Source organism: Struthio camelus, chromosome 11 (genome assembly GCF_040807025.1).
Source record: "Struthio camelus isolate bStrCam1 chromosome 11, bStrCam1.hap1, whole genome shotgun sequence".
NCBI lineage: Eukaryota > Metazoa > Chordata > Aves > Struthioniformes > Struthionidae > Struthio > Struthio camelus.
The window spans coordinates 25,238,359-25,266,358 of NC_090952.1; the positions used below are offsets into that span (position 1 = coordinate 25,238,359).

A 28,000-nucleotide genomic window follows, 5' to 3' on the forward strand; every position below is an offset into this window, starting at 1 on the left:
GTGCCTCATTTGCCCCAGTCTCCTGAACCACCCTCCTTCAGGTGTGCGTTCACAAGCCACTGCCCGTATCTCCTCTGCTTCTGGCAGCTGGTCCTTCAGGCCACGGTCTGTCCTGGGCATCCAGCACACCTCCTGAAGGACTGAGCTCCCACATTCCTGGATTCAACGCTCCCCACTCTTCGGAGCAGCTCATCCATCTTTTGTCTTGTCTACCTGTTCCCAGAATAGCAGGGACACTTTTAAAATTTCAGCATTATTACCTGACGTGTTTGCTCCCGAGCGCTGGTGACATGATTTATTCACGTGCAACAGTCCTTTCAGAAAGCTAATCTTTTCAGTGGAGCCCTCCCACGGAGCAGGGAGCTCCTCAGACCTCCCCAGCACTAGGCTAGCAGCTCCCCTCCTTGCAAAGTCATCCCAGTGTTAGTCCAAGGATTTGTTTTAAATCCCTCTCATTAACTTTTTCTTCAGGTAGAAGTCTATTAATATTAACCTAAAGCAAAAATTAAAAAAAAAAAAATCTATACTGATCACTCTTTTTCATTTATTGGATGGTTTTTGCTTCAGTTGTGCCTGCATTTGGAGTGGTTACTTCTATTCCAATAAAACACGAAGAGCAATCACCTGTTGCATTCACTTTTCAGCATATTAGCATGAAGACAGAAGTTTTAGCTCCATTTTCCATGGCATCCTGGTGCTGCAGTAACCAGAGATAAGGTAACCAGACCGTGAGAGGTGTAGTTGCAAGCGCTGGAATATAAAGGCAGTGCTGAGATGAATTACAACCGACCACGTTACTCATTTTGCCAGTCATTCAGACTAACAACGGGAACATTTTTAGAACATTCCCCAGAAATCTCTGTCTCTAACAGCAGGGTCAAAACAGTCAAGCACACACAGACGTGGTTTGGAGCACTTTTAAAGAGGGATACGAGAAACGCACAGCAATGCTGTCCCCTCAAATGAGCTCTCCTCCTCATTCCCAGCCCTTTGCACTGCCAAGTGCAATTTTTGTGCAGGGCACTATTCGGTAGTGTGGAGCATTAAGATAAATCTCTCGCTAATGTTTAGGTTTGACATTTTCAGATTTATTCAGATGTATTACCCGTAAAACAGCTCTAACACAATCAGAGGACATTATCAGAATTGTCTGTTCCCAGGATGTTTGGCACTCCATAACTCAGACACATTTAATTCCTCAATAACTCTTGTACATTTGGATAATTTGCCGCAGTAACGTATAATCATGCCTGGAGGAATCATCCCTTAAGAAATTCAATAAATTAAATAGAAACTTGTATAGCCCACGTTTACTAGTCATCGTCCCGTTTAAGAGGCCATCCCAAAGCGTCCACACCGCATAGTCTCGCTATGCTTCCCGTAAGGCAGCGATGCTCAGTTGGCCCTTCGCCTTAGGTTTCCTTGCATCAGAAATGGAAGTAATGGGTCATCCTAGTACTTCCCGTCTTGGCGATTTCTTTAGCGCCTCTCCCAGTTATGGAGTTAGCAGGGCATTTAGTCTGGTTTCTGTCTGCATGGACGGATTTCACTTCGAGACGAGCCCTCACTGCCCACCTCTGGTGTGGGGCACTACATGGTAGGGTGCCCCATCGTTTTGACCCACGCTGCACACCTACTCCTTTAGACAAACTGTGCTCTGGGTGGCTCTGCAAAGACACTGAGGACCAGCTAATCTGAGGTACCTGGCCCACGGGGAAGTCAGTGGCTGCTGGTTCCCACAAGGGTCCAAAACATCCCCTCGCTGGAGTGCCCTTCTCCCCCTCCAAGTGCATCATCCACCAAAGTCTTCCCACAGCTGTCAAAATCCAGATTGCTCCTTCTCAAGTCAAGCTCCTGTCCGCTGTTAAAACAAATAAATAAATAAAACCAGAAACCCTCAGCATGAAGCATCTCTAAGTCTGACATCCACTCACGAGTGTCTGGGCTTCCCAGCCCAGGCGGCAGCTGAGAGTCCTCTGCAGCTCCTGCCCTTAGAGGGATCGCTGTCTCCCCAGCATCCTACGTGGCGATGTTAAGCTCCTTCTGAATTTCAGTCAGTCAGCCTGACGATTTTAATCTAAATGAGGACATTACACTGGAGCCACAAGTTCAGGTCTTGCCAGTGCTTAGTTGTACTGGTTTATTTGACTTGTTTGCAGCTCTACCAGTATGAGAAAATTACACTAATGGGAAAGCACCACTTATACTTGGAAACACTTAATGTCAACAGATGCAGAACCTGTGAAGTCAAAATCTACCCAGCGAATGCTATTTTATTTCAGTTCTCCTCTAATACTTACTTATGCAAACATGCTGTAGCATAGACAGTATGGGTCCCTATTCTGTGAGATTTTCCCAGCCTGGTGCTGAGCCTTGCTTTTCCCCTTCTCTGGGGCACAGATACCCTCTCACCAGCGCTAGACTTGGCAGGGACCTAAGCAGGACCGTCACCCACTGGCCTCCACAGGTGCCCTCAGCGCCTGCTGCGCCTCTCGCAGAAAGCCAACAACTGCAGCCGGGCCACACTGCCATGAGGAGCTGAGGTTGAGAACGGGGAACAAATTCATCACTTTATCTCTGCAGGACCACACAAACGTTCTAAGTGCTACCATCTCACAACAAAACTAGCTAGAAGCCCTCCACACATCCCAGGAGGGCACTGAATAATGACACTGTTCCACACGTCTGACCCATACCTCAAATAACTTGCACCATTTTGAAAAGGATAGGACTAGAAAAATAAAGTTTTCAGGTAACCTGCACAAGATGGGGACCACTGGAAGCAAAGTACAGGAAAAGCAGGAGGAAAGGAGCTACTGGGAGCAAGGAGCCAGGCTGTAGGGGAGGAGATGGGGCTAGGGACTGAGTTCTGGGCAGACACACAACCCTCCACATGCGACAAATAGCTTTAACAGGCCACCCATGAGGTGGATGCATGATGGTACAGCGCACGCTTCAACAACCTCTCCTACGCCTTCCCAGCCACCTTCCCCAGAGATATGCTGTATACCCGACTTGCTGAAGACCAAGGCCAGCATCCGGTCCGAGCCGGGATCAGTGCCCACAGCTCCTAAACTCAGAGCAGAATTCAGCTAGAATAGCTTAACTACAACGGCTCAGGTTTTTAGGATTTCTAGCATATATTGCCCTAGGTAGTAGGTATTAACTCCACCGTGCACAATCAGATATTTGCCACTGTTACAGACAGTCATGGTTGCTTCATGAATAATTTCCTAATTTATTAAGAACGAGATATAAAGGAGTTCCTTTAAAATGTTTTCGTTAAACTATTAAGCTTGTGAAGAGCTCTGCCAGAGCTGGCAGCATCCACTGATCACCAAGACAGCTCCTTTTTTAGTATTCCCTCAAGTACTCAGCTCTTTTTTTACTGCTATTTCTATTTTGAAGATGTAAGTGATGATGTTTTTAGGGTCAGCAGGCATGCCAACAACTCATTTACCAGTATACTCCGCTCATTCTTCTACATCTTTTCTTCTCAGCCCCAAAAGACCTGGATTTTTATTTTCTTTAAGTATTAAAGATTATGTAGGCAAACAGCATCAAAGCTAAGAGTAGAAATCACTGAGCATGAGGCCACCTGTTGAAATGGACTTTCAGAACGTCAGAGGGGGTAAAACGTTCCTTCGTTGCAAATTGTGGTGTTTTTCCTCATAGCAAAACCCTTCATTTCTATCCAGTACCTCCTTACAGCAGAAGGACTTCAATCCAACTCACACGCCAGCCAGATAACATTGCCCAAGACAGGCAGTGTCTGCTACAAGGTCTCATGCTGTACAACACATTAGGATAAGAAACACAGAATAAACCTGTATCAATGGAAAGGCAGTTAAGCCGAATATAATTAGGCAAACTAGAATTTAGCAAAAGTACTAGTATTAGCATATTAATACCAGGGTTTAAATAAATGCTCTGCGAATAGTGTGTGACAAAAGCTGTAATAACGCCACGCTGTCTGCGTCTCCGTTTTAGACGTCTTCCCGAAGAAACGGCGTGCCTTTGCTGCCCAGCCGAGCCCGCAGCACACGCCAGCACAGAGGGACCCGCACCAGCTCCCGCCGTCGGATCCGCGAGCCTCGGCGCCCTCCATCCCTTCCTCAATGCCTCGATTTTCACTCAGCCGAAAGCCGGGATGATGCCAGGTCTCCACGGGACGGCTAGCGCACTACCCTGCTGCCCGTCGCTCCGTGCCCTGAAACGCTGGTGTCATGCAGGGAGTGGTAACGGGCATCAATTACTGTGACAGACAAGAAGAGATTTACCTAACGCACTTGTTAATATAGCGCTTATTCATTCTAAAAAATGGTAGCTTAGATTAATTGCTCCTACAGCGCGTTCCCTTTTCAAGTATAATTCATTACACAGTTTTAAAAGCTAAACCATTCAAAAATCAGATCTGAAAACCTTATTTTTGATTCTATAGCAACAAGCTGTTCTCTTCATAGTAAACATCTCCCAGAAAAAAATAGCAATTTCTTCCCGTCTCCTTTTTTGTCAGACTTAAATGCAGAGAGTTGCTTGAAGACTTGAATTTTGCACGACAAGTTTCAGATCCATTTGGATTTTTAAGGCCAAGTAAACAACCCCCCAAAATAGAGATTTAAAACTTAAACACCACTTTTATAAAATGGATGGTTCTGCTAGATTAGTTCTCCAGAAGTCCTGAGGACTTAATACATTCAGTGTAAAGCTTCTTAAAGCCTGGCACGTAGACAAATATCAGGATTTCTGAGAAGTTATACAGTTTGTTTTTACTGTCCCAAACGCACTGAGGGTTTAATTTCATGTTATTTGAAACTGGAACTTTACATCTGCAGCAAAATACAAGTCATACTCATTGGCAGCAACAAATTTATCAGCAGGGGCACAGCTTATTCAGTGCTTGCTTCCAGCTTTTCACCAGATCCTCCTCTGCGCGTAGCAACTACCTTGCTGGGAAGCCTCCCAGTTACCCACGAGCGGCAGTTCTCTGGGCCTATTCACTACACACTGAATGGCAACAGTACAATACGTTTCTGCAGAAAAAGAAATAAAAAAAAGACGTCATTGCTTAAGGATATAAAAATTAAGATGCAGAGAACTATTTATTAGGAAAAGCGTATGACACACCTTCTCCATGTTCTCCAGGTCGCCTGTACAAGCACTAGAGATATTGCACAGAGAAAGTCCACTGAGGCCAACTCGGCTGTGCCTCACAAAACTTCTCCGTGTTTGTTAATTCAAGCAGCTTTCCTCTTTTAGGGCCTACAGTAAAAGCATATCCTCATTTCTTACAAAAAAAGACATGTCGCATGCAAAATGCTGCAAGTTCACTTGCAGTTCACCAGCTGCCGTGTGAAGTACGAGATTTAAATGCGCTATCATCCCAAAAGGGAGCACAAAAAGCAAAGGTAGGCTCTTGAGTTTCCTTTGTAGCAGGTCCCTTCATGAGCTTTCAGTGCCAAACCTGGAGAGAGAAAACATGAGCAGCCCTTGGAGCCAGCCAGAATGACCAAATGACAGCTACTGAGCCCAGCTGGTTGCACGGTATGCTGAATATTATTCACTTTCCTGTCCTAAAAAGTGAAGTATCCTTGGTAAAAAGAACATGGGGACTGTATGGCTTGGGAAGTGCAAGCTTGAGTCTGAGCTTTTTTAAAATAGGTGATGACAAAAAAAAAAAAAAAGTAGAACACTGAGAAGCTATCCAAAACCCTCATTTACAAATCCCAAGAATCAAAATGGGAAGCAAACTGGCCAACAGCATACAATACTTTTTAAGGCATAAGCAATGAGAGGAAGATACTGACTTTACTTTGGCATATGTGGGTCAACACAGGCTGCATTTTTTTGCGGCTGTTGGTGCAAATTCGTGCAAAGTAAGCTACGCTGTAGATTTACAGCATGTCAGCTACTCATTTAACAAACTGGTCCTGTGCAGTAGGAAACGCAAGCAGTTATCACAGGCAGCAGTCACCATTGCAAATCCACACCCTAATTTACCTGCACTAACTTGTTCTCATAGCCAAGCAGAGTGTCTGCAGCAATCATATTAAAAGGAGATACACTTTGTGTTTCAACAGACTGCATTCATAATTCATGCTTCTGGCAAAGAAAGTGAGTTCTGGAATCAATATAAAAAACTCAGCTGAGCTCCATAATCAGTAAAGTGTACATCTCCTCCTTCTGCTTCCTTCGGGTACTTTTTATTTGTTTCCTTTTTAATATTCTTGTTAATATGTGTATTTGATTATAAAAACATTGTGCTTATTAGTCTTTATGAGGTTTATCTACTATGGTTCTGCGCACTCAATTTCACTTTTATTTTGGTAAATAAAGTTGAAGTCCAGGCATGACCACAAGACTTGGGTTCTGATGAACAGTCTTCATTATTATCTAATCTAAATTGTGCTGAGAGCACTCGACACAAGAAACTCATTGCAATGAATTACTCCGATCATGGCTATTCTTAAAATGAATTTTGACAAGATCCATTACTGGTAAGCACCATTAATTTGTTCTAGTCTCCCAATAGTTTTTATGGGACACTGACATTACGTATGTCATAAAAATGCTCATTTTAAAGTATTGTTAAAACTTAATACAATGGCACTAAAATTATCCATATTACACAATGTGTTCATTTTTATAAAAAATTGGTAAATTGCTAAATACATAATAGGCTCAGTGAGAAAGAAAGGAAACTCATACTGCATAGGAATAAATCTGCTTTACAACACGTTATCTTAATTCAGTACTTTCCCTACAAAACCAAAACGAGTGGTGCAGTAAATTAAAATTACATATATTTTGCAGGTAGGCAGAAGTTTAACGTTGTATTGGAAATGTCTATACTGCTTTAATACTTTTTTCTGGAAGTTTCATAAATAGACAATGATTCTGTGATGACACTGTAACAATGCATCTGTAGGGGCACCTGGACCATTTTCACAGATCTTCCTTAGAATAAAGCCAAACCGGGAATTCTCCTGGTTGCGGACAACGAAGCAGAGCTGGATTACTTGCACCCCCATGCGAACGAGGAGCATGAATTCCTATCAATTGTTCACGCGTAGAGGGCAAATGAATGATGACTCCAGCAGCGGCCCCTTCGTTACATTGGGAACCTCAGGATCAGGTTGATGCTACACCATCCTGTGCTACACCACATTGAACGTGGATGCTACAGGCAGGTTGGGTTGCTACACCATGCTCAGCTGAAGTTACACGCTGCTATTGCATCTAGGCATAACATCGATTCCAGCAAACAATGAAGACGTAGCAGGGAAAGCCACGTTGTCAGATACAGTATTACTGCATCCCATACCGCTCCTCAGGGAGTGGAGACCTCTCACATCCATTGACAGAGGCTTTGAGCTCTCTCCCCCAATCTCTGAAGCTTCATTCTTCATAGCCACCAACCGTACATATCAGAAACACCAGAAAACTTAGCAGCAACTGAAGGAACAACAGATATCAATTTTATCTAAAGAGTTGTAATCTCAAAGTATTGCATCTAAATGCATAAATGGGAAGAACAGAAGCTTCTCAGAATAATTGGTATTCCAAACGTGGTGTTCCAAAACCACTACAGATATCTTTCAAAGAAAATAAATGGATATATAAACGCTTCTGTGCTGGCATTTTCCCCTCACAAGCAGGTGACAGAGCAAAGAGGATGGCTTGAATGTGAACACTCATTACATCCCTCTGAAGAAGTCCTCGGTGATTTTATAAAAAAAATACTCAGCCAACATAGAAGACATTTGCAACTCCTTTAAAAGCAAATCTGATTAGTACACTTTAGCTGTTCTATTTTCCAGTTGAATGCAGGCGGCAAAACCAAGAAAAATTCTCTTTAATTAAGAATGTAGTAATTATTGTTAAACGATTTGAAAAAAAAATTATTTGTCCAGTAAATGAGGCACACAATAATGAAATAAAAAGCCAGGAAATTATAGGTCATGCAAATGTCAATCTCAGAAGCAACTCAAAAAAAAAGGCTCAATATTTATTTCATCCCCTTAAAGTTTTTCCCAGCTTCTCAGAAAATGTCATATGCCATTTATAGTCATAGCCCTCATCAACACTTAAATTGGTTAGAATTGCCCTGAAATCTACTGTAGATGTCTTGCAAGTAAAGCCAACACTTTCGTATCAGCCCAGAAAGAAAGAGATAAGCAACTAAAGATCAGTCTGCTTGACAAACGGTTATTAACGTCATTTCTTGAGTTCCTTTTGCAAAACATAGCACAGAAATGGCTAGAGTTCTCTCCTTAACGTACAAGAGAAAGCAAAATATTTTAGACAGAGCAAAATATAAAACATTTCAAGACCTTAATGCCTCACACAGGCACGTGGCTTATTATTTTATTTTTCACTCAGAAAACTGACATTCCTACGATCAAGATATATTCAGAGCGGTGCTGGATACAGTTGTTTATATTCACTGTATTTTTCTCTCTGCATTATCTGATTCTTTACCCAGTGTTAGAAGAGAAAGAACGCTGTAGGGAAGCTACGAAACACAATTTAAAAACAGATATTAGCCACCCCAAGCTGTTTTTTGACCTAACCTTTATTAATTTGCTAATTTGTTTTAACATCAAGAAGAAAAGATTCCCCTGGAAGGAATTTAATAAGACGACAGTGATGTGAAGGATAATGAAGCAAAATATATAGAGATCGTTAATGTAATTTCTGACTGGTTGGGATGTCGCCATAGAGGGAGCAAAAACCTTATCTTCATCACTTGGATCATACGTGAGGAATGCCTGCAAGACCATTCAGACGAAAGAGAAGAGCCAAAGGGACGGCACAATCATTGAAACACAGGTATTTCCAGCGGGATGAGACAGGATGCCCCCCATCATAGGAGAGGGACCGAGGACTCCCGCTGCAATTCAAAGCAATGCTGGTACTTCCCTTTATCAGGAAGGCATGGGAAACAAGCATTTTCCAAAGGCTGGCAGTCTATTTATGTAGCATCTGAATAAAGGAAAAAGGATGGTAGGAGAATGGGTATTAATGAAATTCAGGTCCCTTAACTGTTGCCGATACTCTCTCACACATATCCAGCATACTGCACTGTATTTCCTCTTATTTTTCAGGCAGAATTTTAACTATTGAGCAGAAGTACAAGGCAGAGGCCAAGATAAGTCATGGCAGAAGAGCACGCTGAGAACGGCATGCAGCCAGCTCCTTGACAAGTTGTTCCACAGACATTTAGGAACACTGAACAAGGCAAAACATTCAACACGATACGCTGAGACTGAAATCTTCAGCGTTCCATAAATGAACTGGAATCAGAAGTCTCATTCCTCAGTCTGGGGTTTACCATGTTTGGAGTCTGTTGCTCCCAGTTGTTCAGTCAAAAATCTGCTGGTTGTGGGACAAAGCCAGCTGTCAGAGCTGCCGTGGGACAAAGCCAGCGGCAGGGCTCCCTCTCATGTGTCTCATGCTCTGACCCCTTCGTGTTTGCAGGTAACCTTGCAGTCAGGCTTCCTCTCCCACCTTTCTCACGCATGGCCTTCCCAAAGCTTGTGTTTCGGGTTCTGCTGTTTTGTTGACTACTCCTGCACTTGAAAAGCAGATTTGACAGATATCTGGTGTTCACCATATGCTAGAGTTCTCCCTGCCCACTACTTCCATTTGCCTTTTTTTCCTCGTTTCCATTTTTTGGTTCCCAATCCGTTTCATTGCTGTTGCATGGTCTGAGTCTAGTTCAGCACCCAAACCTTGGTAAGACCAAGGTTTTTATACACAAACCTCCAGCCTGGTGGAATTTGCTTTCACACGAATCTGATAACCAGCCGCTAAAACCTGCTCCCCAAAGAACTGTCAAATTCTCTGAATTCTGACACTTTCCAATAAAGGGATTCCTCCCTTGGAGATGGAACATGATAAGAGCCAGTGGACCCTTTTAGCCTTAGAGGATGATATATTAAATGATCACTTTATCCAGTTATTACTAGTATCACAGTTATGCAAGCTGTTGCAATGCTGCTGCTCAAATCCACAGCAACTTTCACTGAGGATGAACAGTACTTCAGACAATAGCTCCAAAATATCTGAGCTAGCATTTAGAGCGGGTATTATGAATGCATCTGTTACAATCTGGTTCAAGGTTTATATCCTTTTATAGCTTAACCTTAGACAGGAAAACCAACTTCACACAAGAATACATCAGTATTTATTAAACACTAATTCTGAAAAGACTTGAATAATTTATCAAGGCTCCTTTCCTAAAGATATGGACATAGCTGTGTAATTTAATTTTTAAGCTTGTCATCACAAAAAACTCCAAATAGATATTTTCATACAGACATTACAATAGCATTTTCCAATATGGAGATATCGTGCAGGAGGATCTATAAATGTTTACCTTTTGTAAATATGAGCAAATAAAGGAAGGAGCCTGGTGCCAGAAGCATGGGCATGTTTTCAGACATCTAAAGTAAATCCCAGCCTATGTAGTATATGCAGCTAGCATATAAACTTCAGAAATTATATCTGCACCTTTGCACTGCAATCTTTAGAGCTCAAATGGGAATTGCAGCAGATAAGCCGCATTGAACTGTAATGAATTATTTCTCTCCTTAAAATGTTGCTTTTTCCTTAATTTTCAAGATCAAATAAAATATTATTTTTAAACGGATAACAGAACACTAGAAAGGATGAGAATTCAGACTTAGAGCTCAGCTCCCCAGTACCCAACACTAACACCCTATCTATCTAGACAACCATCATTTAAATGCATATCTAACACTGACCCACCCATTTAAATATAGTCATCAGTGGGAGAAGTCCTAGCAAGTTTTACCCACTCTGTCATGAAGATGATTTCTATTATGGGTGTTTAGCTGTGCTTTTTTTATTCCTGTAGCAGTTATAAAAGATGAGCTTTTATAGGCTCAAGTCCACAGAATTCAGGGAAGTTATTTTGGAGCCCTGCTTGTACTAAATTAATTTAGGAGGAAAAAAAAAGGACATTTCAAAAGCTGGAAAATGTGTAGAACTTCTGAGTGGCAACCGGGCTATCATTCACTTCTCTCTTTTAGAGACATCCCACACGTTATCTGTTTGAACAGGTAAATTGTTCCTAACGTGGTTATGCCCTTTTCAGATCCTTAAAAGCACACTGCAGAACAGGAGGGTTTAGGAACAAGGCTAGTCTCCTTGCTCGCACATCCTTACGGTCCAGTAACCCAGCAGCCTCTAGCAGCAGTGGCGAGCCCGCCATGCTCCGGTCTCGGGAACCGCAGGGCAAAGGCGGTGCGAAGCCTGCACCAGCGCAGCACGTGAGCCATACGGCCCGCGGCCCCCGTTGCTGGCTGCCGCTGCAGGCGTCGCGGGAAGCAAGGCGGCTCAGTTCCCGCACAGTCCTGCATATAATCTGCCCGACCGTGGGCGAGTAATTTAAGCCAGGATTTCCACGTCAGCAAAAAGGTGACGTTAGCCTTGCCGTTTTGCGAGAAAAAGCAAGCATGAAGGCAGGAGGCAGCACATACGACGCGAAAGGCACCTGTTAGCTACTTATCTTGCCAGAGCTGACTGTAAATACTCCATCCAGGACCTCTGTCTTCCTGACCAGTCGTTGAGTCGGTCAAAGAGAAACGCCCGCAGTGGTGCCAGGGACCATGACCGGGAGGGAGACTTCAAGCCATGCTGAGCGGCTGGATCGGGAAAACAAAGGCGCCTCAAACAAGTAGTTAGTTTATATTGTGCCAGGGCGATATCCAAGCCAGACACACAAATCCGCACTTCCCAAACATTTCAAACCAACCGGGGATGGCCCCTGCATGGGGCTTTCGTGCCTGATGGAGCAGCTGCCACACGCGCCGCACAGAGGCATTTCATGTCAAGAAAGAGGAAAGATTACAGGATTTGGCTTTTCCTTTTTTTAGTTACTTTTGTGCTTTTGTTACAGCATGAAAAATCTATAGGTCACTCCAGGGCTGATGCTAGATATACATATCTGTAGCAGACTTATCACTACTGGGATTCGGTGTTTGGCAGCAGATTGGATTTTCTCGTATGAGAAAAATTAATCAACACGGAGAGGATAACATGCAGAAAGAAGGATTGCATCTTAATGCACATACTAAGATGCCTGTTGTTTTTCTGGGCTATTTACAACAAATCTTCAGAGCTGCAAAACCTGTATGTAATCTTTCATGTTGCAAATGTCTCGGTTTCTGTATTGCCACGTGCAGGTACAACGGACTGAGGAATTGATTGCTTTGAAAGCAACAAGTCATGATTTTTTCTAAAATATTTAAGGATGACTTCAAATATATCTCTGCAGATATGTCACCTACTTTTTCCATGAGTGAGAAATACGATTACACGCCAATTCCTGTATAATGCAGCCACATCTGCTCGCTTGGTTTGCTTCCCACCGACAGCCACTGAACGCGGATATCCATGTAACAGCAAGGCTGTGTAAGGGGCAAATCTTTACGTGAACCTCTCGCAGTGTTATACTGAAATATCACCATCTCCCAGTGAAGCCCAGGAGAACCCGAGAGGCTGTTCCGGCCCATTCCCCAGGACTTAACTTCCCCGGGCCTGCTTCGGGGAGCAGCTAACGCCCTGGCAGCAGCCTCCTTTCCAATGCTCCTCTGCCACCTCCCCGCTCCACCCTACTCCGCTCCCACGCCGAAGGGCAACGCGAGCTGCCCCAGCTACCAGCCTCGCCATTTGCCTCTCCCCGTGCCCTCTCAAGGTGTCCGCAGCCACAGCGTTTAAAATTACGGCAGCCAGGAGCAGCCGGTTCCCAGGGAGCGGGGAAGCAATCGGAGCAGAAAGCTGTGCAGGTCCCGAGATGCTCCCATCTGAAACGAGCCGGGCCGGCCTCGCCACGCGGCCACTTCGGCAACGGATGTCGCGGATGCTGCATCCCGCAGCGGCAGCCGCTGGTACGCGGTTAAAGGCAAGCGGATCTTACAGACGGAGGGCCATTAACTTCTGAACACTTTTGATCTGCTGCAGAAATGCTCCCTCAGGATACAGATTTAAATGCAAAAGCAGTTAAGCTCAGAAACAAATAGCTGCCTGTAATTTACTGTTTGCCAGGATTACAAGCCACATTTTCACTTTTTTATCAATACCAATGCAGAGTTGGACCATATCCACAGACCATTCATATGCCCTCGGTTTCCACTGCCCTTCACACTTATTCTCCCTTACCCTTGGGCAAGGCAAACAGACATTTTCATGAGAGCTTGGGATACACTTTTAAGCTTGAGCATATCACATATCGGGCAACCCTGTCACCACAGACTCGCTGCCTTTCTCCTCACTCAAAGTGTATTGGCAACAATTGTATATCTCCCTTCTGCCAGGGCTGAAGCTCTTTTCACTGCCCCCTGGGCAAACCCAGAGAAGAGGCAAAACATTTACTGCTTTGGGACCTGGCTGCAGAATTTGCTCTACTCAGTCACCTCCCGCCTCCTGGAATATATGTTTCATAAATAAAGGGTAAGCTACAGATTTAGTAAAAGTTCAGCATCAAGATTATTTTGAGGGAAGAGGAGAAAGAAGCTAATTCCAAGGAAAGCAGCGGACACAAGAGCCAGCAGTGAATTCAAAACTCCGGTTTGTCACATTTTCCGCGCAGAAATAGCTATTTTGTCCATGTCATGAGAATCTGACACTGATGAGTGAGGTTTTGACAGGAGACATTTCATGCAATTTTTGTCTTTAAAAAAAGCACTTTTTTTTTTAATAAATTTATAAATAGACTGCAAACCTCAGAAATTATTTCCGTTATTCTGCGCCCTTGGCAAGCGGGCGCGAGCGAGCGTCTCGGCTGCGCCACGGCGGCAGGCGGTGGCCGAGGCAGAGCCCGGCTCCAGCGGCCATCCCGCGCTCCCTCCGCCATCGCCGTGCAAGCAGCGAGCAGCCAGAAATTCAGCCTGTCTCGAAGAGATGAGGTTATTTGTTTTTTTCGTTTGGTTTTCAAATAACATTGCACTGGTACATATTACCCTGTTGATCAGCAATTATTATTGCTGCTCTGCAACAGCATACAACTCTTCACATCGATGTTAGGAATTATTTGAGAGTCTCAGTTAAAGAACAGTTCAGTGAGAAGACACAGTAGTAGCATACAGTAGTAATGACCTGGGAAATCACTTTTTTCTTCACACTGATAAGATTTCAGATTAAGGCCTGGGCTGTGCTGCCTGGCAGTGCCTTCTTCAGCGGCATTTCATTTATTTATATTTAAAGGAAATGGTCATTTGAACATTGACTCTCGTATACTTCCAAAAAAAAAGGACAAACCTACAAGCCCAACAGTATCATGCAGAGTGTGATGATACTAAAATGTCACACACACCAGAATATTTACCTGCAAAACTTTTCTTCCTAAGATAAAGGCTTTCAAAACAAAGAAATTGAGGTATTCTATATCTCTTTTGCACCTACGCGCCTTCCTAATCAAAAAGCCTTTCCTTTTTCAACTGCAAAATGCACCCCCGACATAGAAATATGCTTGGTACACCACATTTCAGCCTGGAGCAACCACTCCAATTTCTGAAGTACATGCTTTCAAGAACGAAGCAAACCACACTAGTGACGGAGGGTGGGAAGATGTTCTTATTTTTTGACAGTGGTAGTTACAGGCCTTTTGACAAAATAGCATTTGAAGAACAATAGACAGCTGTACGAAGTCCGCAGGCTAAGAAATGCCTAATGTACTCTGCTAAAAACAAAACATAAAGGACAAATGAAAGCTGCAGACTGAGTAAGAGCGGAGCGTACAACGGAAAGACGTTGCAGTACCCGGACCAGGGAAAATGATCTCACTCTTTTCTGCAGCAAGGAGTTCACAGACAGGTGCTTTAGTTATGAAATGTAACACAAAAAAAAAAATCCAGCAAAAGGACAAAATAATTGTGCTGGCACTAAACTAAATAAACGTTTGCGTGCTGCCTGTGCAACTGTTAATCTTAGGTGCAAAGCTCCATACAGTGCCAGATCAGGACCCCAAATTTAAAAGGATCTGTGCTTGAAGTGGAACTGAAATTGGCTAGGAGCGGCATATTATCAATTCAAGGCACACAAGCCTTTCTTCCCAGAAGTCTAACACAGCACTGTAGAGCAGCAAAAAAATAAATAAATAAAAAGCAGTATTTTGGAAAAAAACAAAATTCTACGTCTTAGACTCTTAAAATTCTAAATTATGAACATCTTAGAAAAATCAGAGTTTAAACACAATTAGATAAACAGCTGTTAATCTTTGCAAAAGCTACTATTTCCTACTGAAATCCCAGGAAAAGAGCTGCCCAGGTTTTAGCACAGTAAACGCAGGTAAATATCAGAAATACAGCTCTTCGGCCTCAAAACAATTCCCAAACTACATAACCCCCAAAGTGCATCTGGAATGAAGACTTGAGAAAAATACCCAAGTGATGTCTCTTATTGAAGAATTAAGTCAAGGAAAACAGGAGGAACAAACGTTTGTCAAGGAAAGGCAGGTTTTCTTCAAACATAATGGAAAGTATAGGGATGGAAGCTGGAAAAAGAAACAGCTAAACACCACCAGGAAAACTGGAGCAGATCCTGCTCACCAGTTCAACAGCCACCAGGGCAGCACGGATGCTCTCTGGCACCGCTCTGTTATTCAGGCTGCAGACCCATTTCAGATTACCCAGTGGCTGTATTTCAGCTTCATATTACACTGGGTACAACTTGGGGGGGGGGGGGGAGGGGGGGAACCCATAGATTTAATCCTGCTTGCCATTTGCCATTTGCTTTTAAACGCACAGACTCCTTTATCCCCACTCACCTTTTGGGCTTGCACCCACTTCATTCTTGGGAAGTACCTCTGGGACAGTTTCTTTGCAAAGAACAGTGTAGCTGATTGCACGTTGTATTTTTGTTATCTGACAAGCCTCGTTTCTTCATTCTGCCTCATTCTCTGCTTATTGTTTTTTCTCAGGGGGCGAGGGGGAGTAGATTAGGCCACAGTTTAATTAAAACTGTATTATTTACACTCCTGTATTACCCATACTCTATACTTCAATTTAACAAATGTTTCTTATCTTTAAGAGCATTGATCTGTAACACTAATAGCATCAACTACACAAGCACATCCCAAAGTTTCGTTAATGCAAATGAAATGCTTTGAAGTGGACAGAGCAAAGTACTATGACTATTATTTTTCAAGGTACAGTTGCATTGCGCATTAAAATGTCATCCGTTTGGATTCTGTGACAGTGCCACACTGACCCATGCCCTTTGCTTCCAGCGAGGCTTAACTTTTGTGAATGCAAAAATCTCCGAGGCAAGAATGCAACTTACCTCTCCCCAAGGTAAAGCTGCCCTGGGAACTCTGCTCCCAAATCCAAATCGCTTTCTGCTTTCCAAAGCAGATCATTTGGAAAGAATAAATGAAGACACAGGAAAAACATAAAACTTACGTCACACAGCACAGGTGGCAATTTGCCTATGAGCAATTGCACCCAGACCCTTACACGGACAGTGCTTCCAGCTGGGCACGGCACTGGCAGACCTGAAAAATGGAGCCTGCTACTTAAAGGACATTGATGTACGTAACATTTATAGATGCAGTCTGTCATACCATAATAAATGCTGTAAAATAATAACAACAACAACAACAACAACGTAGCTGTAACCTCAAAACTATGATCTTACTATAAAATTCTATTTGCAAAATCCTTATTGACCTGTAAATCTGATGACAGTTGTTTAAAAGAAAAAAAAAATCTGAAAAAAACTCTTTCTGATAATTTAATGCCCATTAAAGTTACAAGCAGCATTTAAGATATTACAGCTGACAGAAGTTGTGAGAGAAAAACTACCAAACTTCTTCACCCATCCGTCCCTTCTTCACTTAATATGTGCATTTCAAAAGGGTTTTTGCAAAGGCAGTTTCATTACTTCCTCAGATTATTTAACTAGAGATTTCTCTTGGGAGAAAACATTCACGAGCATCAGCAAGATAACTTTACATATAGTTAAAACATTATATTTAAAAGCTGATCCAGCAAAAAGATTCTAAGAAATAACAATTCAAAGTAACGGACATTGACAAAAAAAGAAAAAAATTCCCTTAAAAAATCCTTGTGTTACAGAGCAATCCTAAGCAATGGAGTCTGGTACAGTCTTACGGATTATCGCATCTAATGGTGTGGTTTTGAAATAATTTGCCCCAAAGCTCACTAAAGTCATTTGCTGCCAACTGCTTAGGCTTTAAGGCCAAGAGTGGAGAGTCTTAACATCTAATGCGATCTTACATAGAGTATAGCCCAGAGATGCTTAATCAAAGACTCCTGCAGCTACCCTAGAAGTCAGTGATGAGCTGACCTCCAAAACTGGTATATTCTTAATGACTTCTAGTGATAAAAATCCACCAGGTTCTTAGGTAAGATTTTTTAGGATTATGCTTCTTGCCAATCTCTATCAGCCTAATTTTAGCTTCTATCCCCTGATTTATGCAGTTCCACTTTTGCCTACTAGTTTTAAAAGCCTCCTGCAACCATAAATCTCCTGCCGTGTATACTTAGGCAGTTCTGTTAAGTATTCCCTTAACCTTTTTTTTTTTTTTAAACTAGACTGAGCCTCATTAAAAATGCAGGCTTTCCAGACATCAAGTCATTTTTGCAGAACTTTTCTTAATCCTCTTTAAATTGCTATAATGCCTTTCCAAAAAGTGTTAAGATCAGAGTGGGACTGAATGTTTCAGCAGCCATCTCCCACAGCCCGCTTCCCCCCGCAAGTCGGCGTTCACTCGCACAATGCCGAAGCTTTGCACGTGGTGGTTTTCAGCACGACTCCCGGACTCCCGAGTCCCTTTCAACGTCCCAGCCAGAGAGTGAATCCTCCCACCCCACAGATGTGAGCCTACTTCTTTGTTCCTAAATGATGACCATTGATTCGGCTGCATTAAAATGCATGGGAGACTACAGCTGATGACAATGGGCTTTGAATCAGACTTCAAAAGAAAATATGCTGTGAAAAATGGCTCTTTCCAAGGACCAGAAGATGGAGGTGTTAAAAGCTTACTCCAGTAACACTCTGCAGCAGTCCTCTATACCGAGACCCAGTAAAAGTGTTTGACCTAACCAATGAAAGAAGTAATCAAGAGCGACCTAACACCCATTTGTTGACACTGAATATCTGCACCTGTTAGCAAAGCCCTATTTTAGGCTTAGGAGGCTGGCAATGTTCATGCAAATATCTTAACTCATCTATTTTAATCAATACAGTAAGTTAATGAATAACCAAAAGGCAACGCGAAAACCTGATCAATGCTATGGAAAGGACGCAGAAGTATCTGCAGGATGCAGAGCTGAACTGAACTGATCACATTATAAAAGGGCAACACACAGCTCTAGTTTTACCAAAAAGGTGTGGAAAATAGTTTTACTTGGCTGGAAGACCACTATCCTAGAGGTAAGTGAAAACAGCTCTGGGCTTTGCGCAACAGTTTCATAAAGTGGTTACTAGTCTTGCATGATACAAAGAGACGGTCAGCAAGCCCATGAACTGACTACACCATTCCAAGCTGCGGCGGCTGCCACCGCATGCAACGGCCAGGCTGAAGCCAGGCTGAAGAGGGTCCCTGGGGACCCTCTGAACATGATCCAAGACCCAACAGATAATGAGACTCTTCCCCTTGAGTTCAGGGCACCAAGGCAGTGCTCAGGCTACGGCTGTGCTACTGCCACCGCTGAAGGCAGACTGTCCTTCACTGCGCATAGAAAGGAGCTTGAGTGCCAGAATCTCCCGTTCATAAACCAGAGCAGCTGCTGATTTATGTGAAATAACCTGGCACGGGCCACTTTCCAAACCGATGATTTCCTTTTAGAATTTTTCAAATGGAAAGTGACAGCCACAAAAAAGTGAGAAGAAAAGTAATACCCTTTCTGCATCTCTGCCATCCTTCCTCTTCCACGTACTGACTGCCGCTGGCTGAAGAACACATCTCCTAAGGCAAAGCTCCTCGCTTTCGCTAAAACATCTGACCTTGGCCTCTGTGACAGCAGAGACACTAAACAAGACAGACCTCAAGCCTTCTCCAGCCAGGCGATTCTTGAATTCCTGTACTATTTGCCAGCAAACAAGTAAACTCCTCCAGCTTTTTAAATAGCAATAAATTCTTCACTTCTCCACGTCCTCTCTCTGAAATACCATGTACATTCACATCTCTCAAAGTAGTAATTGTGCAAGTTAGTAATTCTTAATAATTATAATGAAGATGCCGAGGCTATTCCTGGCTACCAAAATTAAAACACTTATACAGATGCAAATATCTTATTTTTAGAGAGATGCAGAGCCACATTTTATCTCACAGCTCAATGGCTCCTCCAAAAAGGGATGCAAATTCTCTTGTGTACAAAGTTTTTGTCCTGCTGATATGGCATTTACAAAAAGTGGGCATCAATATATCTATAAAGTTTCATAAAGACAGAAGGGGAAACGCTGTTCTTTCAGGCACAATACTTTTGTCTCTGCATCATTAAAACAGGCTTTTTTCTGCTACTGATATTCTCTTCAATTGCAACAATAGGGGCGGGACTGAAAGGAGGAAAATACTGCCCTAGGCAGTTTATGGTATGCCACGGTGCAAGTAGGATGACAAATACTGATGCCAATAGACCGTTCCTGTTCATCACAGCAATATGAGCACAAAAACTGCCTGGCTATCTCGTAGGCACACTTCCATGCTCTTCCATCCCTCATTCCAAGACATACTTGCTGCTTAAGCCATTTTTCCCTAAGGCAACGTATTTTCTATGGAGTTCGTTACTACTGTTATAATTTGTTTGTTTCAAAATGAACTTTGCAGACAGGCTTTTACACGTGACCCTAACACATCTTTTCTGTCCATGGGAAAATAATCCTCCTTTTTTATGGACACAATTATCATGGGCATGAAAATACCCAGCCTTAAGGAACAGCAGCCCAAGGAAACTTCTCTCCAGGGGTGCAGCATCTGGCTTCAGCAGCAATTCCAAAACCTCGCACGTTCCCAATATGCTTTGGTGGCCACGTAGCCCATGGACACACTGTCCATCCTGCCGCCATGCGCCCTGCCTGGTGGGAACAGGGCACACGGCACGCAGCCATTTCAACCTGCAAATGCTCTTTAATGATAGCATTGTTTATGCACCTGACAGCCCTATAATTTAAGTTAGGTTGAGGGGTTTCCATGGAAACAAAACATGACACTAAGAAATAAAAGGGAAAACAGATTTGAAGAGAGGGTCCCAGGCTGTAGCCCACTGACAGTCTGGAGGGACTCCAGCGCTTGTCACCACGATGAGGTTAGAAAATAGGGACAAAATAAATGCTTACAAAATTGAAACGTCCTGTCACATTTCAGAGCAACCTCACTGCTGAGGAGCAGTTTGGGTAACAGCATCACAACCTGTACCACTGCAAAGCAGCAGCTCCAGATACCCAACAGGCAATGGAGGGAGCAGCTCTCAAGGCTCAGCCACAGCCAGTGAGGACTCACAGGCCTTTTATGTCAGGCTGCAACATTTTGGAAGCGGAGTGGGAAAGGAGCTTTGATCTTTAAATTCAAATGCAAGGATTTCCAGCTTTTGCATGATGAACATTGGGCTGTAGTACACTAGTGATGATCTCAGATGCCCTGCTGACCGGCTAATGACAACACGGTTTGCTCGGGCTGCGTGTCCCAGACGAGCCCGGTAACCCTTCAGATGGAACAACCAGCCTCTCCTTGCTACCTACCATGCTGAGGCACAAGTGTGTGACGGCTGGTAACCACAGCAGGCCACTTTACCATTTGCTCTTTCACCACAGATTCAGAATTCCCATCCCAGTCCCAACCTAGCCAGAGGAAAAGGATAACTGCAGTGGAGCATTTTAGACAGAAATGCTGAGATCCCAGTGCTATCATCACAGCCAAAAGCAAGTAAAAGAAGATCTTCTTTATTCTCAAACCCCACCTTACCAAATGAGATGTAAGGGGCTGCACATTGTTCAGACGTAACCTCACTGCAGGCCAGAAGGAAGAAGGGCAGTTCCAGCTCATTCTTGCTGGAGATGCCGTGCCTAAGCCATGACCAGCACAGCACCAACTACTTTGAAATCATGTCTCCCCCAAACCCGGCCGACATCAGCATGGGACAGAGCTGAACAGACTCCTGCTGCTCCCCAGCTCAATGAGCACAGGGATCAAGCTGGCACAGCGTAACACAGCGTCGCATTACCAGTCCTTAAGTTAGCAGCAATAAAGCTATTTGCAAACTATCACAGAGCAGAGTTGCCCGAGGATTGCGGCTTGACCCCTGAAAGCAGCACAGCCATGGGGCTCTTGACACACTCCTGCATCCTGAATAAAGACTGGGTACAATCTGCCAGTATCCTGACAGCAAACACAGCTCTCAGGAAGTCAGCACAGGGTCTTTCCTAGAAACCTGATGAAGAGCCACACTTCAAATAGGGACAGAGAAGAAGGTCTTGACTTTGGATTGATTCCAACTGCAGAAACACTCACATGAATGGTTATATGCACTATTTTCTTTCCTTTACCTGGCCAGTTACTGCTCTTTGTTCAACAGATTCTTATTCAACAATAACACATTGTTAATATTTTTCGGAAATACCTGTGCAAGAGATGACATTCTTAACTTCTGAGCTTTTTGTAATTTCCTACTCTATTCGTAGAGAAGTATGGACATAGCTAGAATATGACAAATCCAGAGGATGAAGATTCTTGCAGAAAAAGACTGGACTGCTATCCAGGAAACTCCCTGTTATTTCTCAGCTCCGCCAAGATGTTCATCCTAGACATATCATTTAATCTTTGCATGCCTTAGTTCTCCAATGATAAAATGAGATCAAAGAACGTAAATGTTGCCAGCAGAATTGCCTAAGGCAAGTCAAGAGGACTGGGTGAATATCTTCCTTGTACTCACCCTTTGCCCTTCTCATCCACTTTGATTTTAAACCTTCTATCAGTATGTAGTATTTAGCACAACAAGGGATGTCACAGTGCTGTAAAACAAGAATAAAAACAATAAAGTCAAAGGCACTTCAAAGGAGGAAAAAAAAGAAGCAAATCCCATTAGATTCCTTCACAAACATCAGTTATCATATCCTACAGACATCACTGGATTTTCAGTTCTGTCTTGAATTGGAACTGTGTGTTCAGGTTTAACACTCTTTCACTTCTGTTAATGATAGCTCTACCCCGACTTACCCCAGGCTTTGGTTACTCCAGGCTTTTTTAGTCTGGACCATCAGTTTCCCATCTTTGTTCCAGCCAATGCTGAAGGTCACCCAGTAGCGATCTGCTGCTGCGTTCCTACTGCAGGTGAGTCATGCTCAAGTAATTTGGGAGCTCACTGTATCCTCGGGTACCAATCTTCTCTCGTTCAGGACAAGTTGCTGTTTCTACATAGGCACAGCGGGCTCACAGAGGGGAAGAGGACAGTTCCCCTGGTGGGAACACCGCTCACTCAGGGTACGAATCCAAAAACTTCACAGCTCTACAGGGCCAAGGGCTAGCTCCAGCAGGCTGGAGGGCAGATGCCCCCAAACATCCTGTAGTAGCTCACAATATTGTATGGTCAGATTATAGTTGAACAAAAAGTACTGCATACTTGTTCAAGAGATGCATGAATTATTGATGATGTTCAGAAGCCCTATTAAACTGTCTAGTGGGCCAGTAAGAACATTCAGCAGTTCAAAATGCATCAAAACGCATAATAAAGCTTTCTATTTTGAAGTTTGGCCGTTAGAGAAAAGAACCCTGGCAAATATATAATTTTGTGTAATTTCACTTGGATGCTCACTGTAATAGCAGCAGTATTTATGACACAATGAGTCATACCCATACGCTCCTCAGATAGCAAAGACACCATTATCCACACTATTTAAAATCAGAGCCCTTATGCAAGAAAATATCCTGCTAAAGTCAAGGCCTGCTTATTTGACTTAAACTATAGACTTAGACTATAAACATGTACTATTTCTGCACATACATCTGTGTCACAGCCATGAAACGCCTATAAATAAGTGTTATAAAAGAATTGGCAACATTGTGAGAAACACCTTCTAGTAATCCTTGTTTAGATCCTGCTTATAACATTGAGAATTCAATTAAATTGCCTTCTTATTATAAGCACAGACAAACCCTTGTCACGCAATAATTAAATCATAAAATAAAGCCTCCCTGAAAAAAAAGAATATTGCACAATCAAAACATGGTATCCAGCTTCTCTGCCTGCCTGGATTTTTGGGTTTCACTGTGTGCAATCAGAAGACAGAAAGCAAACCCTCATCTTTAGTTTGAATGTAGGGCAGAGCAGGATAGAGCAGGCGCAAGGGACTTTTTCATCAAGTTGGAGGCAGAGGAGATTTTTCTCTTTTCAGCCACGGCAGGTCTTCAGCGACAGACTTGAGAAGTTCCTGCACTAAGGGTCAGTCTTTCTCCTTCCTTTCTCCTCTTTACAAAACACTTAGGAGATTTTTGTTCTGGAGGACGTAACCCCTTCAGACTGTAGACAGTTTTCGCGCTACCAGGGAGGCTTTTGGGGTAAGACACTGCACCCAGCTTCCAGAACTTCACACCTTTATTCAGTGCTGCTAATAATCATACAATGTAAACTCCACCAGCAACAGATTTGTTCGGAAAGATGCAACATCTTGATTTAGGAACCCTTCACTAGCTTGAGACTCACAGTCCAACTCAACCGCCTCAGTTACAGTGAAACGCTCATCGGTATTTGGAGAGATGCTGTCTCATATGATGTTCAAAGGAATTTAACAGGGTGCAGCTGCAACATAAATATTATGTAGTTTTTCTTCATACACCTTCCCTTTTTAATATCCTTCCTCCCTTGCCTCCAGCCACCGTCCTCATAAAAGTCACTAACTTGGGAAAATGTTTAATCTGTAGGTGTTATATTCCAGGACAAACTTCAGAGATTGCACAGAAATGAAGAACCATATCATCCAAAAACCCAACCCTTTGCAAAAGTCGGCTATGAATGGCAACTGCCCCAAAATGCAGGAAGCAGACTACAGAATTTGTAAACACTGAGCATACTCAAAAGCTTTTCTGACAACCAGAGAACTGGTAACAAATAGATAATTTAGCCACAGAACTCATTGGAAACCTAACACATTTCAGAGTCGCGCATACCCCTCCGCTGCATTGCAACCCATTGCAATGGGTTTCCATACAGCACTACAGCAATAGCCATTATAAAAGATGTGCAGAACAACATCAGGCAGTAATTTGTCCATGGATTTTCATGCTTTCAGGAGTCAGCACCTACCTTCATGCAAAATAAAAAGGGGATACGCGGCCTCTTGTCTAAAAAGGGCTGCCCCCTTCCTAGCACCTTAAAAAAAAATAAAAAGAGGAGGCCTCACCCTTTTCTTCTGCTTCCTCTCCAATCAAAAGTCTGTCATCCTGACTAAACTGAACTATTTTAGAAAATTATTTCAAAATTTTCAAGCTTGACCTCTCTGCTACCCATCTTCAAAGAGACTGCGGCTGTTACAACAAAGGACCAGCCCCTTAGGATGCTTTTCAAACTATTAGGAATTTTAGTGTTTGATGTAAGTACTTTCTCTTCTTTCCTCAATCAGCCAGAAGCAAAAAAAGAAAACCTCAAGTAACACATAGTGAAAGAGAAAATTCGATCTATCCCGGCGTGCACAGTTCTCTTCCAGAAATCTCAAAACAAAAATCAGAGGTGAATACAGATCTATAATTGCTATTCACAGAGTGTTTCCAGGGAGCTTCTGGCTCATTTCTGGGAAATGCAGTCTTCAGCCTCAATGTAAGACACCATTGTAAATCCACTTTCAAAATCTATAGAGGGTTCTGCCAGGGCCGTGGCAGATAGTCATCTCCTGCTCAAAATTACGTTCTGGGCCCAGAATCTACAGCCCCGGACACAGCCTATACGTGAAAATGTGGAGGCAGCTGCAGAGAGACATTATTCAGACCATAAGAAAAGGTTGGAGCTTTTTTTGTTTATTTGCTCATTATAGACACACTGATAGTCTTCCACTTGGGTATTAGATTTAGTTCTTCTTTCAGCCACAGCTAATAACTGGATGACAAACAAGAGCATTAAAACTCTATGATTAGCTAAGCTTGTAAAACCTTAATAAGAGATGCTTTGGGCAGCGACGCAGAGCTGTGCTGGAAAGCAGCACTCAAAAACTTTAAGCGTTTGTTTGCCTTCCTGTTGTGGCTGGTCACGTCCCTTCTCCTACCTCGCTCCTTCAGCAGAGGCTCAGGGAAGCAAAATCCATGAACATGAAGCACGTTTTTGACATAGAAGCCAGCTTAGTTCTCACATCACCCTTTTGTATCCTGCCGTTTTACATAAGCCGATGCTAACGGTCGAGAGATGCTGGTAATTCACCCCGCTGGCTCTGCTGATCAGCAAAACCCACGCACGCGCATGGTGCGAACGCGCTGCCGGGGACAGGCGGGCAGGCCTCAAGGAAATCCCCCGGAGACTTGCCACAGCACACTTAGCTCAGCTGCATGGCACAAAACAGTATCTTTTTCCACCAAACAACGCCAATACTGGAAGCAATAAGCACCCTGCGAGATTACTGCAGTCATATGACACTGCTGTAGGTGCTACTGCCCAACAGCCGCACGTCAACGAGCTGAGCTTTGCGTTCATCAGTGAAGCGTGAACCCTCCCGACATACTGTAAGAACAGCGACAGCAAAAAGAGGAAAACACCTGCAAATATTAAGGAGCTGTGTTTCAAAATTTAACAATTCAGGAAGTTATACTCCTTGTATCCACAGGGGGAGCGGAGATGCTCAGCATGCTAGCGTAGAAACTACACCCCAAAGTTTGGATCGTCTTTTTTTTTTTTTTTTTTTTTTTTAAAGTCATTCTAATTAAATGAGACCGACAAGAGCGCCTGCCACCTCAGCATGCTCATCCAGGCCTCCGTGCCCTCTCATCGCCTGGGACAGCCGGAGGCACTGCCTCGCACGTCTCACCGCACGCGTACTGAAGAGTTTGCATGGCAGGACAATAAAACAATCTCCCTTCCCCTAAGACATACATAAGAAACAGGTAAACTTTGCAATTACACTTCCCAAGAGGTGGGGAGAGCGAGAAAAGTTGCGTGCTCCCAACCAGCCCAAACAGCAACGGGAGAAACCCCTCACCCCTGAGCCGAGCCCACAGGCGTTACTGCTTCAGGAGGAAGGAAGGAAACTTGCTCCCCTGCGTCTCTCTCCTCCAGGACGAGCACCACGAGTGCGTCCCCACCTCCGCTCTTTCCCGGTGCACGGGAAGCCTCGCTGGGGCAGCTGCGGGAAGACAGTATTTGCCATGCCGCAGCTGGAAGGCCAAGGGGGCGAGGTGAAATCATACCTTAAACCCTGCGACACTTTAGAAAATTAACTGGAAGCCCAGGACGACACAAGCTTCTCCAGCACACTTTGACAGATCAAATCAACGTAAACTACAGCACGCCAGTTGAAGAAGTAAAAAGAGAACTCTCATAAAATCTGCAGCCAGCAGCAGCCAGGGACGAAGTTTAAATCTCCGCTTAATGGCATCTCTTACTTTCAGGGCTCACCACAGACTAAAACATTTCATTTCGTCTCAGAAAAATACTACTTCTCAGGCTGAAAAGGGGACCTCAGCCAGTATTCGCATGGGCTGATACTGTCAATAAATAACATAATCATTTTTCATTACTATCCTAGGCTCTAATCCATACTCCGACATTTAAAACATTTTAAAAATACGCACTTATCTTTTGGGGTGTATAAAGGGGCACTTAAAACCCGTACGACTTGTTTTTTCTAATATTTGCACCGTGACTAGAAAACATCTGCACTGAGAGATGGCAGCAATAACTCCAACCTAATCAAAGCTTCTTTGCAAGTAGCACAAGGTTATCGTTCTAGCAAGGGATTTTACATGACAATGTCCGCATGGACAGTAAATAACCTTTAAAGTCATTAACAGCTGAGGCAATAACCCCCCACCCTAACCCTGGTAGAAAGGTTTTCGATTACATTTTGGCATATTTACGACTTGGTCGCATATGAAGTTAGGAGATTTCTATTTGCAACATACTTTTTTACTCAGCTCTTAGAGAAAGTTACGTTCTTTTCCTCCACCATATCGGCGTTAACAACTCATTAAAGTAATATCCACTTAATGCTGATGTCCGTACTCAACAGTCTAGCTTGAAACCTGGTCTGACTAAGCAGCACGACGAGTAACGTCAGCTCCCTGGGCTTTCCAGCTGTGGTGGGGGGCACACTTCACTGGACTGCATCTACATACGTTAGATAAGCACAGGTGTATCTACTGCTAAGGCACCCATAGCACTTTCTTTTAAGAACAGAATGAATCAACCTAACCTAAAAATGAGTCTAAATGTTCTTAAATAATCATGGCATCTTCATTTTGAAGAAAACCAACTTCTAAACACCTTTCAACATCGTTAAGGCTTCTAACAGAAATATTCTACAGCCCCAATAGGGCACATATTTTATTTAAATTAGCACTACACCTAAGAGCTTTAGCACATATTTTCTTCTCAGGCAGTCCTTATTACTTTGCAACTGCTTTGTATCACCCCTAAATAACCCTGTCACTAGCTAAATGAATAGAGTGTGTTATACTTACAGATGATTTATACAGACCTAAAACATATATCGGTAGGCATATTTCTACCCTGAGTCTCTAGGTACAGTTCCCTTTGGCATCAAAGGAATTACAAATTCAGGGCCGAAAGGCACATAACAAGCTCATTTCCATATGCGCATACTCCTGAGGTCTGGCACACACAACTTTGCACGCAGGTGGAAAGCTGCAGCCAGGAAAGGTCCACCGGGTGCCTCACTTTATTCTCCTAAACATCCCCTGAAAGCCACTACCGGGACCATTTGGAATAGCCCATTATGGGCACTGTTATGCTTTGGGGAGGGGAAAAAAAAAAGAAAAAAAAAACCACAGACACAAAAATAATTGTCCAGTCCCATT

The 28,000-nt window shown here is 43.3% G+C and overlaps 1 protein-coding gene across 6 annotated transcripts in view; it reads right to left on the minus strand.

Annotated features, from left to right (window-relative positions):
- HTR2C (5-hydroxytryptamine receptor 2C) overlaps nucleotides 1-28,000 on the minus strand; it is a 358,087-nt gene that overhangs the window by 194,869 nt on the left and 135,218 nt on the right. The window contains exon 1 of one of the 6 annotated variants that reach the window (XM_068957109.1): nucleotides 21,921-21,961. The exons of the other annotated variants lie outside the window; for them this stretch is intronic. The gene's annotated coding sequence lies outside the window, so the exon portion shown is untranslated. Of the gene's footprint in view, nucleotides 1-21,920; nucleotides 21,962-28,000 lie in introns of those variants that run through there. 6 annotated transcript variants of the gene reach the window in all.